We start from the raw sequence: 15,074 nt of genomic DNA on the forward strand, positions 1-15,074 counted from the left end.
AAGTTCTTGTGTAGTGTAACTGCAAGGTAAAATCTAAGGTGGAGCTTGTTTTTCCAGAACTTGACATATTTGAATTTCTTTTCTCTCTGGATTTTTTTGGTTTTTGTAATGCTCGTTTCGGAGGTAGCTGGAGGCTCATATTGTACCAGTAGCTTGCTCATAGGTGCCCAACACTAGTTTGACTTATTTTTTAATTTGGGAATTACTGGAAGGTGTACTTAATGTCTTTACTTGTCTGTCCATGTTGAATACTAATTGTGGCTATGAGGCTGTAATGAGCTCTGTATGGATAGCTTGGCAGGACTTAAATCCATGCATTTTCATTATTTCACACTCCATAAATTTTCAAAATAAAAAGAGCATTTTTATATGGCTGCTTTATGAGTACCTAAAACTGAGGTATGCCATGTTCTCCACACACCCCGTTTTCGTCTGCAAAGTTTTAAATACTCGTTCTAAAAAAGTTTATGAAAATAGTATTTATGCAAGCAAACTGTGGCTTAGGAAGGTTAAATTCTGTAAGTCCCCAGTCCTTCATATCCTTGCTTTGCTTTTTTACAGATGGCAAGTGAACTGCTATTATGAGTTAGTTTGAAAACCATCTTTGATAGGTACCTGAAGCTATTTATGTTCTTTTTAACTTTTATCCCAACCTGTTTGCGTTTTATTAGACATTCACTTTAGTAGACTGATTTTTTCTTTATTGAGATGGGAAAAAATGGTGCTTGGTGTAGCAAATGCTCCTCCAACATTATTTAGCTGTACCTTTCACCTCAGTGTTGTGATTGAGTGCTGTGTGCAGGGCTGATGCCTTATTGTATTGTAATCCTCCATGCATATAAACCGCTCTTTATTAAATACGGCATTGCTGCGACTCCGTGGGCCGCTCACAGCTGCAGCGCTTGATGCCGGGCACGGCGAGTGCCAGCCTCGCGTTTAACCGATGGGCCTCTACCAGCGGCATGGCTGGGCGCACTGCAGGGGGGCCTGGCACGGGGAGCTTCCCACGGCACCGCTTCCTCGACCCCGTTTGGGACTGTCCTTCTGGGGACAGCGCTGGAAAGCAGCGGCGGTAGCGAGGAGCGGGGGCCAGGCCGAGCCCCGGCCCCGACCGGCCGGGCCGCGGCGGGAGAAAACGGGCGGCGCCCCTCGCCGCTGCGATTGGGCGGCGGCCGCAAGGGCCGCTGGGAGCGGTGGCTCAGAAAACCGCCGAGCCCGAGGGGGTACTACAAGTACCGTGGTGCCCCGCGCGGAGAGGGGGGCGGGTCCCATGGGCGCCCGCGCGGGGCCGTACTACAGGTCCCGCAATGCCTCGCGCCACCCGGTGGCTCCTCTCGGGGAGGCTGGTTCCTATTTAAATCTAGGCAGCGAGGAAAATGGCGGCGAGAGGCTGAGTGTGGGGGAGACGGGGAGAAGGAGACGTAGCTGAGCTTTGGCTCCTTTCCCAGGTGAGTGGGGTTTGGAGGGAGGGAGTAACGAGTGGAGGGAGGAGAGTTCTAGTTCTTGTTCCCCTGCTTCTAGCGCTGGGGTGGGACTGGGATGGGGGAGGGAGGGCTGCCCCTTGCCGGGGAAGGGAGCAGCTTGGGGTGGCCCTGAGGGGCGGCTCTCTTCTCTCTCTCTCTCGCCCCCCTCCCCAATATGGATGTGTCTCCCTGAGGGGAGGAGGAAGGGGAGCGTAAGACGGGTTGTGTGTGAGGAGTAATCCCAGGGCTGGGGATGAGGGGATTCCCAGGGCAGCGTGTAAATGCCTTTACCTCTTTCGAACCATTGTAACTTTAGCGCCGAGTGTCGTTAGAAGAGGGCATTCCCGAGGCGGTGGTGGGGGACCAGTGTGTTGAGCTGAAGGCTTCCCGTATCGCTGTGTGATGCATATCTAAGTAGGGTGAGTTTGCGTGGAGGTTCCTCATGTAACAGTGAGAGGCTTGGGGTCGCTATGGATTTGTGTTTAGAATCGTCTGACCTTCAGTTTCTCAGCCTGGGTAGAGGGGGTGCGTGGGTGAAATACCTGGGCTAGAATGGTCCCATCTGCCATTCATCTGGGTTTTTCTGATACTGAGGCGGTTCCAAAGACCTTGTTATCTGCATTCTCCTTCTGATCATCCTGTAGCCTCGGTAAGTTTCAGAGGTGACTTCTCTTGTCTCTCGTAATAAGGAAAGGTATGAGAAATACTGCAAATAAAAGGTTGATTTCCATGCCTCTTATCCATTTCTCGTAGCTGCAATGAAACTGTGCTGCTGAGGGATGGAGATGAGAATTTTTTTTTTCCCCTGAGGTCACATACCACTGTAGGTGTTAGTGATTCTGGGGTATGAATGGGGTGAATATGGGTGGGGATGTTGTCTGAGGTTGACATAATTCCCAGAGTCCTCTTTGTCTGGTTCTAAAGTTGGTTCTGTTTCTGGTTTCTGCTCCTCTCAAGCACAGTCAGGTTTTCTTTTAAAAGAGAAGCTTCCCACTTTGTCAGCTCATCCAGTCAACACAGTTTTAAATCAATCTCTTTTATTCAGGCAGTATCTCCTTCCTCTTTAACCTGTTAAGAAAACAAAAAACCTGATTCTGCCTTTAAATCTTTTATCTAAAAGTTAACAGAAAATATCATGTTGGATTCTCTCTGGAATAACAAGGCAAAACTGAAACAAATCTGGAAGTGTGAGAGACAGTAATGTCTAGCTATATAGTATCTATAATACAGTTAAAACAGACACGATAGAATTTTAAGCTTATTTTCACTATTGTAAAAATATTTTCTTGTGAAATATTTCTGACTTATAATGAGCTGCTACACATGAGACAAAGATGTGTGTTCTAAATATAAATACAAGATAGCTTCATAGTAACAAATGGTATCTGAGTGAAAGCCCCAGCATTAGAGCTTGCGTTTAGAGGAAACAGACAAAATTGCGGGTTGGTTTTTTTTTGGTGGTTTTTGTTGTGTGTGGTTTTTTTTTTAACTAGACTGTAATTGATAGCATACAGTAATTGTATTTACTGTTAGCAGTTGTTGTAATGGGCTGTTTAACTGATTGTTGTTCAGAATTTCATTCAACTCTTACTACTACTATTTTTTTTTTTTTATTAATACCAATAGATTTGCTGCTGTGATGTGAAGACAGAGGTTGAGGGATAGGGGAAGTGATAGCAGACAGAATAAACCCAGTATTCAGCCTCACTTTTAGTACCTTTCCTGATGACAGTGTGCTGTTTCCAGTCTGCTTTTATTTGGCATATGAGTTGTGTGGGTTTTGGGTTCGGTTTTGTGTTGTGGTTTTTTGGGTTTGGGGTTTGTTTTTTTTTTTTTTAATTTTTTCATTTGAAACCCCTGTTCATCCTGGCTTTGGATTTATTAACTTGGAAGTTTGCATTGTCTGCTTATCAATTTTTTGCATAGTATCACTGAGACTAATGTATAGTTGAGACAAAACACAGGGTAGGAAGGAGAAGGAAATCTGTTTTACAATAGAACGTTATCTTTTGATCGTGGGCTTTTTTTTCATTAATAATAGACAAGAAATCACAGTCAAAACCTTCAAGAATAATTTCTGTTACAGTTGCATAGAAAAGGTTTGGGTGTGTGTTTGGTGTGTGGTGTTTTGGTTTTTTTGGGTGGTTTTTTTTTTTAAGAACCCTGAGAAAGAAAGGGTGTCTTGGTTATATTTGTCTGCAAAATCAAGCCATTGGTAGCATGTAAAATGATATTGGAGACTACAGTCTGACACTGGAGGTTGCTTCAACTCCTGCATTTAAATGAGCCTCCCTCGAAGAGGTGATCTTGAATGACTATATGATGCAGGATATTCTGCAATTATGTTCGTGGAAGCTTTTTGATTATGAATATTTAGAAATACCTTAAATATTCTTCCGACTTGTTTTTATACTAAAAATGGAGGTGAGGGGGAGGGGAAGAACAGTATTCTTTATGCCAAGGATATGAGAGGGTGGTGAAGAATATTTAAACCTGAATGCTGGGGCAGCATGCCTGTGTGCTTTTTTTTTCTCTGGCTAGATCTATTGATGTTTCTAAATGTAGCGTATTAGGGAAGAGGCAATTGTGAAAGAATTTAACTGCTACTGATTTAAATCTGCTATGGAATATATTTCCACTCTGATTTTATATGCTGCATCTAGTTAAGAGAAGGTACATAAAATCCTTTTTTACCCCATGTAAATGGGAGGTATACTTCAGATGGACCCTATTACTTTAATAATACTTTTAATTTAATTGGTGACTTTTATTTTTAGTTGACAGTTATCAATAAACTGACTGTCTTTTGAAGTGGAACAAAATTAACTTGCCTCCAAACTCAATCTCATGAGGGATTTTTAGTCTTTTGCGTGCAGTGTGTGGAATTATTGTTGGTGAGGTTTTATGCTTTTAGATATAGACACATATTTTTCTTTTATGTTGTCTAGACCCAGCCCTATTTCTGACATTGTACAAAGGTAAGAAAAAGGCAGTTGCTTAAGACAGCATGCTGTTTAAATGAGAGGGCGAAGAGGGCAAGGGGGCCACCATTGGTTTTACTGCTCATTTTGCTTATACCCTGGAAAGTCAGGCTTGTGATAAGCTTAGGATATGGTGTAAGTCGCTTACTTCTGAGGTTGTGACTGCTTTTGCAATATACTGGAAGAGTGGAGGTGATAAGGTCAGCTCTACAGGTATCTATCTACCTTTAAGTATTCCCTGACTTTGTGTGTTTTTTTTTTGGGGGGGGGTGGTGGGGTGGTGGTGTTTGTTGGGGGTTTTTTGGTTGTTGGTGGTTGTTTTTGTTTTTGTGGGGGTTTTTTGCTTTAGTTTGGTTTTGGTTGTGTCCTCACCCCCCTGACTTTGTCACCTTCACTGTTAAATGTGAGCCTGTTCAGGTCAGGTGTAGTTAAACTGTTTGTCAAACATTCTTTGTTAGGTTATGGATCATTGCCCTATTGGAAATTTTATTTTAAAGGCTTTCTTACCATCAAGTTAAGTTCCTTTTTGAAGATTACAAACATGGATAGTGTCATGACTTGAAGTCTAAACCTGTCCTAACTGCATTTTATGGATGAGATTGTTCTAGAAATCTGAAAACACTGTAAAAGTTCTCCAGAAAATGCTGTAATTGTTAGGTCAGGGCAAGCAATTTTTCACCAAAGTTGTCACACGTGGCTAAACTACATAGCAATTTTGGCCTGATTTATCAGGTGCACCTGAAAATGGGGGAGGAGGGAGGAGAGGAAGGCTGCAGAACAATATAACTGTTATACTGCTAGCCATAATGACTAGCACCTGGATTAGCCTTGGCTGAGTATGAGATTTTGTCACAAAGCCTGAACCCTTTACTGTTTCCGCACTTCCATGCGTGTCAAGATGTGTCAGAGCCATGGAATGAGGTAATCTAGTATCACAGGTATACCCAGAAGGCCTTTTAGAGGCACATTTCCAAGGTAGGTTTGTATATATAGTTGCATGGAATATTCTGTATGTGACTTCTGAGTTATGAAGATTTTTTTCCTCCTTCTGTTCTTTGCTGCATGGAAATGAGAAAATGAGTTGTCTGCTTTTTCAAAGCAACACCGAAACAGGTTCAGGTTGCATGGCTAAAAATGTTATCAATACAATGTTTCTCTTGGGTAGCTGTAGCCTAGCCCTCCCCTCCCCCCCTTGGCAGTGGCAGGAGGGGGACTGAGTGGAATAGGGCAGGAAGAAAAGGCAGAAGTACCTTTGATCTCCCTGCTCTCAGAGACTGTAAGGCTATTTAATGTATGGATGAAACCTGCTCTTTGGGATTTGTTTTGTTTGCCTAGAATCTCCACAGGGCTCCACATGTGCTTTTTCTCGTGAACTTTTAGGTGAGGTGGAATAGAACGAGATACGCTGTCTTCTGTGATTCCAATAGCTTTCTCTCAGCAAACGCAAATGGTAGAAATTAAATTTTCTGGAGTATTTTATCATTAGGCCATACAAACATGTTTTTGAATGACACTACAAATATCAAAGAATTAAGAATGGACTGTGTTCCCTTCAACAAATACAGTTAGTTCTTAAATTGTTTCTAATGGAAAACCTTTCTGATGTTTTCTTCAACCTGGGTTTTACTATAGTTAGAAATACATGCAGAAGAGCAGTTAGTGAATGTGGGGAAGGGAAGAAAAAATGATTCTAAGGGAAACCACCCAGACTAGAAAACAGCAAGCCAAGATCTGTTGTCTAAAGACTATTTGCCTGTTGTCTTTGCTGAAGAAAACAACTGGCAGATTAGGTGTTTGCCTGCCACTTTCAGTGTACCAGTGTAGAATAAAGCAGATCAGCCTGTGTGTTCAAAACAATTGTCAAAGACTTTCTCGAAAGCTTACCCAGTTCATGTAATGTTAAGCATTTCTTTTCAATGCCAGTGTTTGTCCGGGTCATGTGTGCAACAGAACTGCGATGCAGTACCTTTTTTTTTTTTCTGAAGGCAACTGTAGCAAAACTGTTAATTCATATATTACACTCCTTCCAAGTGTGTTAGAACACCCATTTATCTTTGTAGTTGATCACAAGCTAGACAAGACTTCAGTGTCACCACACTGTGTCTAGGGAAGCATCTCTCTTCCTGTTACTGAACCACATTGCAGGTATAGTTGTGCGATGCAGTATTAAATTAATGTTTTCTTGGAGGTAAGAGGAGATCATCTTTATATGACCATAGGTGTGCTAAATGTCCTTCCTTCTCTATACTCATTAACAGGTAATTTTGAACTTTAAAGGAAAAATATCTCTTTGTTCCAGATCATATAGTATGCTTTTATAAACAATTTAAATAGTATCAAATGCTTGTCATTTTTACCTAATGAAGAGGGAGTAAAAGAGCTTTAAAGCAAAGGATCTGTCATAATGCTTAACGTGAAACTTTTTAAAGTGGTTATTAGTGGCTTTTCTTCACAATGAAAGCTTTATGTTAAATATGTTGGCTGTAGCATAACTTTAACTCAATGCTTTCAGGTAATGCATTAAAATACAAACTGTGCTGTCCCTTCTAGGCTTTCATAATATTGTCATGCAACATTAAGTCCCTGAGGAGGAGTTGGTGGATATTTAAAAAACAAACCCACCTACCCCCAATTCTTGATTCTTTTAAAACCAATATGGAGGTTTTAAACTCTTCTTTCTCTAGAACCCTGAACTTTCATAACTGTTGTGACAAACTTGAGAATTAGAGAGAGAGAGTGTGTGTGTGTATATATATTTGTAAAGCTATTACTTGCTGATAATGTTCCCACTCTACCAGATGGCGCAATATTGAAATCTGTTAGCAATGGGCTGCATGGTAAAATCAATCAGACTGTTTCTTATCCCATGCTTTTCTGAACTGCACAAAGTGAGTAGGTAAATATATATACTTGTTCCACAAGGACAATGCAAAGCTGTCTCACTAGCACCAGCCACTGCAAGACTACTGTTGTAGTTCTCTTATGCGCTGTTTTGAAGACTCATCTTTTTATTAAAGACTTAAAAGAACAAGAGCATAATCTTGGGAAGAAATGAGAAAAATAGTTGAAGTGTTCCTGATGTTTCACTATGCCAAAGAATGACTAAGCAATGGAAGCTTACAGTAGTGATGTATGTTTTGGGGTTTTTTTTTTCCATTTTGCTCATCTGAAAGCCTCTGAATTTTTGTTTTTCTGTGTCTTAAGCAGGTCTGTTACTGCTCTGAGCTCTAGCTAGAGCACAAGATATGAAGTGTTGTAGCATAAGGTGACTAAGCAGCTATTTCTACCTTACATTGGCAAATGAGTAGTAAGCTCTAAGGGTGCTATTTTACTATTTACTTTATATGTAAATGAGTGAAATGTCCTCACAAGATTTTTAAAGTTACAAAATCTCTGGTATATGGATGAGCTGCTTTCTTGACTTGCATAAGCAATAGTTCACTTTTTCTTTTAGACCTCTTATTGTTCTTTTTAAAAGACTGTTTTAAATATTGCTGTAGGTCTAGAAAGGAACCTTTCTAGGCTGCATGGGTTTAATGTCTTGTTGTTAGTTCCCATGGGCCAAATATTGATGATCTGAGTCATTTAGATAATGGTATGAAGTCAAATCCAACTTCCAGTGCTGATTCAGCATGAAACATTTGGTTATAAAATCACTTTTTTATATCAGTCAGCTGCTGGTTAATTCTTACATGAATGATCTTGGAAATCATAAATGTCTTTCAAATGTTTTCTTATTTAGCATGAATCTGAGGAAATTATTCTTCTGGGAAGTCTCTAATAAAATGCAGCTAGAAGTTGTTATACATGCAAACCTAAGAATAGAAAATGTAACAATTTGGTTGCATTGTTCTACATACTTTATTTTCTCTATGGTTACCTTATGTCTAACAACAGGATGCCCTGCCTCACTGAAACATCCCAAAGTGATAGAACAGGTAATGGAGCGGGGAGTGGGTTGGGTGGCTTTTGTTGCTGTATCTATTAATGGAAGGGTTAAGCAGAAGGCAGAAGTAAACAATTTACTTTCAAAAAAAAAAAAGTGAAATGCATGTTCTCACTCCAGTATTTTGAGGAAAGTTTTTATTGTTCAGAACAGTCAATCAAGAGGACTGGTTTGTGTTCTTTCTGCACCAGTCTGAAGAACTGAAACCTAAAGCAAAGGTAGCATTCCCCTGGTTTTGCTTTGTGCACTCAAATTGTAATTCTAACACCTCACTGATGGCCCTGTGGAGTGTATTAACATCTTAACGTTGCTGGTTTTGTCAAATACCCAAGCTGCGTTTTCATCACATTTGCTGGAGGCTAGTGAGTCCCAGGAAAAGGGAAACTTCTGTGCTGCATGCTTTTTGCTGCTATATGTGTGTGAATGGGTAGCAGTTAATGTAGTCTACTTGGATAAACTTTTTCTAAAACTTTTTAGGCAACTGTTGAGAGTGTACACATATGCGTGTGTCCTGGTTTTGGCTGGGATAGAGTTAATTGTCTTCCTAGTAGCTGGCACAGTGCTGTGTTTTGGATTTAGGATGAGAACAATGCTGATAACACACCGATGTTTTAGTTGTTGCTAGGTAATGCTTACACTAGCCAAGGACTTTTCAGCTTCCCATGCTCTGCCAGTGAGAAGCTGGGAGGGGGCACAGCCAGGACAGCTGACCCGAACTGGCCAAAGGGATATTCCATACCATGTGATGTTATGCTCAGTATATAAAATAGGGGAAAGCAGGGTGGGGGGCACTGCTCGGGAACTGGCTGGGCATCGGTCGGTGGGTGGTGAGCAATTGCATTGTGCATCACTTGCTTTGTATATTCTTTTAGTATTATTATTTTCCCTTCCTTTTCTGTCCTATTAAACTGTCTTTATCTCAACCCATGAATCTTACTTTTTCTATTTCCCCCGATTCTTTCCCCCATCCCACTGGGGGCAGGGAGTGAGCAAATGGCTGTGTGGTGTTTAGCTGCGTACCGGGTTAAACCACAACAGCATGTGCGCGCGTACATACACAATCAGTCAGTATGTGGAAGTGCTGTATTCTTTCTTGGAAGTTTATGGAAGAAGTAATAAAAGTTCAAAAAGTAATTTGTTCCTCTTATTCACAATGATGACTTTAAAATGGTTACCCGTTCTTAGCAGCTTACATCTTAAGGAGATGATTTCAAACAAAAATTTGCAACTTCTTTTTTGCCAGTGACTTAGATAGACTTTTCAGACCTCTTCCCCTATAGTAACTTTTTTCCCCATAAAGGCTGGGCTAAAGAGGTTAGACAGAAATAGGGAATTATGGCTCGTGTTGCACTTCTTTTTGTGCTCTGTCCATCTTTGTCTGCTTTAGTTCATTGCAGCAGCAATAGCAGCACCTTTTGTTGTAGTACTCTCTTGGTTTTATCTTTTATGGAAGCCTTTTTGATGTTCAGAGTGGGGATTTCTGGCTCAATGGACAGACCTCAGCATATGGCCTACTAGAGGACCACCCTTTAGGTAATGCTGCTAGGTGTGCATGGATTTTTAATCCTTTTAACCAGTACTTATAAAATACCGTTTGTTTGGCTTAGGTACAACTATTAAGTGCTATAAGAGAGAATCCCTAAGTCTTAACTACTTAAGAAGGAAGTTTAAAAATATTAGCTCTAAGTCATACTCTGCTGTACTTCTCATTTAAGCATAATTTTGTAGTAGCCTTTTAAACAAGAAAATTGAAAAGAACAAATGGGTTCAAGACGCTTTAAAGGTATCTTATTTGGCTGCGTACCAGCTGGATGCCACGTGCTGGCGTGTGCATTGTTCTTACTTTGTAAATAACTTATGTTCCCTTATTTGAAAGTTTTAGTTTCCCATTAAAATCTCTGAATGGGAAATAACATTTTTAGGCAGTAATTGATACTAATCTTAATCAGTATTTAAAGTATTTATCTAGTCATAGATAGCTCTAAAGGCAACAAAAGCAAGAGTACTTTATCTACAAATTGTTCTCTTGATTAAAATGGAACAAAACCAGCACCTCTGTTAACCTAGAATGTTCATTTGATCTCCCCTTAAGAGGAAGGCAGGTTTTTTTTTGATCAATGCACAGAAAACTGAAAAAGAAAACATCTGCGCCGGCTGGAGTAGCTTTTGAATACTTTTGTATTACACCTGCGGGTTTTCTGTTGAAGCCCCTAATCTTCTGGCGGTGCATGTTCATAGCTCATAAACAAGACTTGTAGAGGTGAGGTGTAGAATTAGTGCTAGCAATCTTGCCAGACTTGTATTGGCTGTGTTAGAGATCATAACAAGGTATTAGGGATGATGAGTGGGATCCAGTGAGATGTAAAATGAGTAGAGATTTGAGGAAATTCAAGGCGAGCCATCACTTGATAGGGACAGAATAGCTTGCATTGTCATCCACTGTATTTTCTGTTCAAATGTACAGCTACAACGTAGCTTTATCCTGAACTGCTTTGTCTTCTCTTGCCCACCTGTCTGTAGCTGGACCTCAAATGACCTCTATCAAGAGATTAATATGTAGTACAGTAACATTTCAGATTGGCCAAGCAATGCTTTTGGTATATGAGCAAAGTTTGGGTTTGTTGGGTTTTTTTTCCCCTTTCCCCCAATCTTAGCACTGCTTTATATCGATGAAACTTTTGCTTAAACTAAAGATTTTTGTCTAGGCAGAAGTGTAAGGTTGTTTGAGCTATACATTTGAGAAAGCTTTTTAAAAATCTTTTAAAGCAGTGGAAATTTCCAGGCATCACAAGAAAATAAAAAAAATTTTGAAGTTCTGGTCTAATAACTGCTTTGCAAGAAGAGAGAAATACGAAAAGGAACCGCAGACATTCTGGATGTCAGCCTGTGAAATTTTCCACTATTTCCTTTAATAACATGCAGGCATGCTTATATTGCTGGAATTTCAGTTAGAAGTCTCATTCTGACTGAAACTTAAAGCTGCTTGGTGAGCAAATGCTCCCTGAAAATGAATTGTCAAGAAAAAAGTTCTCACTTGTAAGAACGTGTGTAAACCACTCCCATGCTGGATATCAACTACTGATTATATTAATCTTGCCTTCAATTTCTTATTTTACAGTTTGTGTTAACTGTTACTATTACTGGATGATCACTGCCAGGTGACAATCCATCTTTTCTTGCTTCCGATAATAATTCTAGACTAACATTTCCTATAAGGACTGTATGTTGCTAAACTAGAAATCTTAATTGTTGTATCTTTGATACACTAAAGGAAGAAAGACAGTAGGAAACATCCTGTTCTAATCGTATTCTTTTGTAAAACAGTTAACTTTAAAACCTATTTAATGTTTATTTATAAAATTATTGTAGCTTCAGATAAATTGGTGAAAACCAAACTGAAGGGATCTACAGGTTCAACCTCATTTGTCTACCTTGAAGCTCTTTTCTGTTTAAGTTTTTCTTGTTTACCAAAAGGCTCCCTGACCTTTCTCCAAGATCTAGAGGACTCTGTACTTTGAATGTGCCTTGTCTTTCTGTCACTACAGATATTTATTGTTGACTTATGCTCTTTTGGGTTAGGGCCTAAAGAATCGTTTATATAATGGGTTGAATTTTTTTTTTGCTTAAATGCTGGGGTGGGAGCTGAGGTAGTATATTGTGCAAAAAGCAAGCAACATCACAACAGACTGACTTCTTTCCAGTATTAATTGAAAATATAAAACCAGAACCCTTCAAATGCATTCCCATGGAATGCTGTCTTTCCAAGGCAGTGTGGTACACTTCCACGGCCACTCAAGCCAAGTCAGGGCTATTGTGCTTCCTTTCTGTTACCTCTCCTTCCCTTGCTCTGGGACCGAGGCCCTTGCAGTCAGCAAACAGATTTATTCAAAATTGTCCGTTCCCTCCCTCCCACCAACAAAAAAACCTGAACCCCAAAACCAAACAAAAACACTCAATTTCTGGCTGTCAGTTTACCCCTAGTTGCACAAATACCAGTACTAGTGCAAGGGAATGGGTTGGGTGGGACTAGAGCAGCCACAGTCTATGAAAACTTAAACTGGATGGAGTTCCTGTAAGACTCTGTTCCTGATACAAATGTGTTACAGAAGAGAGACTCAAGTGGTACCTGGGTGTAGGAGAAATTCAGCACCCTTTGTCTACTCTGGAGCTGTAACTAGAAAGAGTTGGCAGAGTTACTAATTATGCGTTATTATTGGTAGTTCCTTAGCTGTTGTATCTGCATTGGAAAACTAACTTCACTAAATCAATAGGGATTAAGTAGATATATTGAGTGCTGTTCTGAAAATTGGTGTTGAGAAACCTGCAAACATTTAATGCGTATTTGTTACTAGTGTAGTGTATGTACATATTGCTGAGCAGAATAACCTACTGAAAGGGGTAAGTACTGCAAGAATTCTATTTTGGGGTAAATTAATCTATAAAATGGATCACTTCTGTAGAGACTCAGAAGATCAGCAACCCCATGCTATTGGGTCTAGGGTTAAAGGATTTTTAACAGGACTGTTAAAAATTAGTTTTTGTTATGGAAAACTTTTTTATTAATTTCTCCTATGCTGTTGTAATTAGTGGTCCTTCATAGGTGGTAAGGGACTTCATGGTTTCTAGGTTGAGGTTAAGGACTAAGAACAGTAGCGATCTTTAATAGCTGGTGATACTTGTTTCTAAATGAACTTGCAGAGTAGATTGACATACCTGGCAGCATTTATAGAATCAGTGCTTAATAATCTGTAGTGGAACTGTCACTTAAGTTCTAGCTTTCACTTCCATAAAATCAAGGTTAAACTTTTTTTTGTCTGAAGATTATTTTTTTTTTTATGGAGACAAAAACAAAAGGGGAGGGGAGGACAGTACAGAACAAGTTTTGTGTACAGCTATGTCTTATTTTATACCAAGAGTGCCTTTCATGTCTAGGTCTAGATAGTTTCCAAAGTTAACCTGTACAGCTAGGCCAAAATAAATAACTACATGCAAAGCTGAAGACAAATTATTGTACTCTGATAAAAGTATGTTTACTGTAGGAACCTATTGCTAAATAGAAACATGTTCAATGTTTATATGAACACTTGTTCAAAAGGAATCTGTCAGTGCCTGTACACAGATTGATAGGATATAGGTCAATTTAGAATATAGCCATCTGACCTACAACTTCATAGAGGTGATGAAAGTGGGAAGAGTGGCACATAACAGTAATTGACAGGACCATCAATCTCAGATAATACTTTTTTGAGCCAAGGTGGCAGTGTTTCCAGACCTCCAAAAGCAACACAGCTGAACCCTTTTGATTGGTAATTGCACTATAACACACAGTTGCCAAAATAATTGATGTTTTTTTAGATTTAGGGCCCGGTTGAATGTCTGCTTAGTATTGTCTGGAAACTCTTTTCCTGTTTTCTGTCTACCTTTAGATTACAGTTATGGATGCAGGAGCTCCTTGGCCAGGTTTCAGGGCAGGTACTTGACTGGCTGAATTAACTATGGACCAGACTCTTCAGATTGGAGTGTCCAAAAGCCTTTTTTAAAATATATGACTTCACCTCTAACTGGAATTAACTCTTAGCTGACACACAAATTCCACTGGTATGGAGGTTCAACAAATGTTTTCCTTTATGATAATGGCAAACCCATGAAGTGAGCTGACTTTATCAGAGGCAGAACAGTCCTAACTCTTCTAATTAGAATACACAAATGTTTTACCTATAATAGAATCTCTTGAACATCAACAAACTATGAAACTTACGTGATTGGCCTTTTCTGCTGGTTTGAGTTTAAGAAAAAGATGGTTCTTGAAACTGCAATTTAGTTTTAAAGTAAACTTTAATATCTGACTGCTAGGTCGTTATAATTAACTGTCTTAATCTGTTCATTAATCCTTTGTCTCTAAACAGAAATGGTTCTCCTGAACATTTCTGTTAACTAGCACTCTTCAATTCTAGATGTTTCAATTTTTATTGATATTTCAGTAATGATTCATCTTTTTCTTCCTCTTTCAGGGCTCACAAGAACTAGTAGCATGCTATGTAGAGGAAAAACGCTTTGGGGCAACACTATTCCTTAGTGCCAAGTTGAGTTGAAAGTTTAATCAAGGTGATGAGGTGGCACAGGTGAGACTGAGAATATTCTGGCATGCAAAAATAATCCATTGTACTCACATTTTTGCATTAAGTTTAACACAGCAGGGCTCCATAAAGTTTATTTGTATTAGAGAATCTGAAAAAAGACAACAAACTTTCTTAGTTATGTGCTATTGCAAGGTTTCTTCAGTAGACTAATTTCCTGGACCAAGGACTGCTGTCTGGATTAACGCACTGAATAGCTTCAACTTTCAGTGGGGCATTATTTTAGGGTACTTTATTTAACTCTTGCACTGTGTGGACTTGTGTAGCCGTAGTCACTTGTATTCATACAGAGTATCCAGTGTCTACCACAGCACAAGAGGTTTTTTAAATAATTCTAAAAAAAAAAATCTAGTAACTTCCTTCTTAAATATTGAGACACTAATACAGGGTAGATGTACTTATTATGGATCTGTTGCACCAGATTGGTGGTGTCAGCTGAGGATGTACCACATTTGTGGTGGTGTTACTATGGCAACTGCCTTCCAAGAGCTGTCTCAAGGTCACTCATCAGTAGTAGCCTGGAGTGCTTGCTGCTTAAGCAAAATAT

The 15,074-nt window shown here is 39.6% G+C and overlaps 1 protein-coding gene across 1 annotated transcript in view; it reads left to right on the forward strand.

The window, feature by feature from the left end:
• The first annotated feature begins 1,377 nt into the window (after window positions 1-1,377).
• Window positions 1,378-15,074, forward strand: part of NCOA3 (nuclear receptor coactivator 3) — an 87,210-nt gene continuing 73,513 nt past the window's right edge. The window contains exon 1 of the mRNA XM_009282213.1: window positions 1,378-1,448. The gene's annotated coding sequence lies outside the window, so the exon portion shown is untranslated. The remainder of the gene's footprint in view (window positions 1,449-15,074) is intronic.

The sequence above is a fragment of the Aptenodytes forsteri genome, unplaced genomic scaffold (assembly GCF_000699145.1).
Source record: "Aptenodytes forsteri isolate BGI_AS27 unplaced genomic scaffold, ASM69914v1 Scaffold149, whole genome shotgun sequence".
NCBI classification, from domain to species: Eukaryota; Metazoa; Chordata; class Aves; order Sphenisciformes; family Spheniscidae; genus Aptenodytes; species Aptenodytes forsteri.